This window comes from Bombus vosnesenskii, unplaced genomic scaffold (assembly GCF_011952255.1).
Source record: "Bombus vosnesenskii isolate JDL3184/JDL3185 unplaced genomic scaffold, Bvos_JDL3184-5_v1.1 scf7180000016076, whole genome shotgun sequence".
Lineage (NCBI taxonomy): Eukaryota > Metazoa > Arthropoda > Insecta > Hymenoptera > Apidae > Bombus > Bombus vosnesenskii.
In genome coordinates, this window is record NW_022884265.1 from 12,501 (window position 1) to 15,000 (window position 2,500).

Sequence of the window (2,500 nt, forward strand, 5' to 3'; positions counted from 1 at the left end):
CTTAATCCCGACGTGTTTCATCGAGTTATAACGATTTATGCAAAAATATTCGTACGTTGTAACGCTTTTTAACGAATTAACTGAAAAAGAGTGTTCGGTCCGAAAATTTTCTAAGTCCGAACGACCGGACGCATAGGTCCGTTTTTAAAAATCGTTCTCGGACGGAAATAAACCATTAATCCCGACGTATTTCGTCGAGTTACGTCGATTTATGCAAAAAAATTCATACCTTGTAACGCTTTTTAACGAATAAACTCGAAAAAACTTTTTCGCGCCCGGAATTTTTCTAAGTCCCAACGTACCGGCTCGGAATTTTTCTATGTTCCAACGACCGGTCGTGTCGGTTCGAACGTTTTTATATCCGTCCGCGGACGATATAAACGCTTAATCCCGACGTGTTTCATCGAGTTATAACGATTTATGCAAAAATATTCGTACGTTGTAACGCTTTTTAACGAATTAACTGAAAAAGAGTGTTCGGTCCGAAAATTTTCTAAGTCCGAACGACCGGACGCATAGGTCCGTTTTTAAAAATCGTTCTCGGACGGAAATAAACCATTAATCCCGACGTATTTCGTCGAGTTACGTCGATTTATGCAAAAAAATTCATACCTTGTAACGCTTTTTAACGAATAAACTCGAAAAAACTTTTTCGCGCCCGGAATTTTTCTAAGTCCCAACGTACCGGCTCGGAATTTTTCTATGTTCCAACGACCGGTCGTGTCGGTTCGAACGTTTTTATATCCGTCCGCGGACGATATAAACGCTTAATCCCGACGTGTTTCATCGAGTTATAACGATTTATGCAAAAATATTCGTACGTTGTAACGCTTTTTAACGAATTAACTGAAAAAGAGTGTTCGGTCCGAAAATTTTCTAAGTCCGAACGACCGGACGCATAGGTCCGTTTTTAAAAATCGTTCTCGGACGGAAATAAACCATTAATCCCGACGTATTTCGTCGAGTTACGTCGATTTATGCAAAAAAATTCATACCTTGTAACGCTTTTTAACGAATAAACTCGAAAAAACTTTTTCGCGCCCGGAATTTTTCTAAGTCCCAACGTACCGGCTCGGAATTTTTCTATGTTCCAACGACCGGTCGTGTCGGTTCGAACGTTTTTATATCCGTCCGCGGACGATATAAACGCTTAATCCCGACGTGTTTCATCGAGTTATAACGATTTATGCAAAAATATTCGTACGTTGTAACGCTTTTTAACGAATTAACTGAAAAAGAGTGTTCGGTCCGAAAATTTTCTAAGTCCGAACGACCGGACGCATAGGTCCGTTTTTAAAAATCGTTCTCGGACGGAAATAAACCATTAATCCCGACGTATTTCGTCGAGTTACGTCGATTTATGCAAAAAAATTCATACCTTGTAACGCTTTTTAACGAATAAACTCGAAAAAACTTTTTCGCGCCCGGAATTTTTCTAAGTCCCAACGTACCGGCTCGGAATTTTTCTATGTTCCAACGACCGGTCGTGTCGGTTCGAACGTTTTTATATCCGTCCGCGGACGATATAAACGCTTAATCCCGACGTGTTTCATCGAGTTATAACGATTTATGCAAAAATATTCGTACGTTGTAACACTTTTTAGCGAGTTATTTCGAGTTGAACTTTCGGTACTTTCGTAGCGGTGCGAAAAAATTCTAAGTTCCAACGTCCCGGTCATGTTGGTCCGGAGGATGAAATTTTTTAAAAAAATAAAGTGAAATCGTTACTTTCGACTAGATTTCGTCGATAGATAACGATTTCACGCAAAATTTGTATACCTCATAACGCTTTTTAGCGAGTTATTTCGAGTTGAACTTTCGGTACTTTCGTAGCGGTGCGAAAAAATTCTAAGTTCCAACGTCCCGGTCATGTTGGTCCGGAGGATGAAATTTTTTAAAAAAATAAAGTGAAATCGTTACTTTCGACTAGATTTCGTCGATAGATAACGATTTCACGCAAAATTTGTATACCTTATAACGCTTTTTAGCGAGTTATTTCGAGTTGAACTTTCGGTACTTTCGTAGCGGTGCGAAAAAATTCTAAGTTCCAACGTCCCGGTCATGTTGGTCCGGAGGATGAAATTTTTTAAAAAAATAAAGTGAAATCGCTACTTTCGACTAGATTTCGTCGAAAGATAACGATTTCACGCAAAATTTGTATACCTTATAACGCTTTTTAGCGAGTTATTTCGAGTTGAACTTTCGGTACTTTCGTAGCGGTGCGAAAAAATTCTAAGTTCCAACGTCCCGGTCATGTTGGTCCGGAGGATGAAATTTTTTAAAAAAATAAAGTGAAATCGTTACTTTCGACTAGATTTCGTCGATACATAACGATTTCACGAATAATTTCGATACGTTATAACGCTTTTTAGCGAGTTATTTCGAGTTGAACTTTCGGTACTTTCGTAACGGGGCGAAAAAATTCTAAGTTCCAACGTCCCGGTCATGTTGGTCCGGAAGACGAAATTTTTTAAAAAAATAAAGTGAAATCGCTACTTTC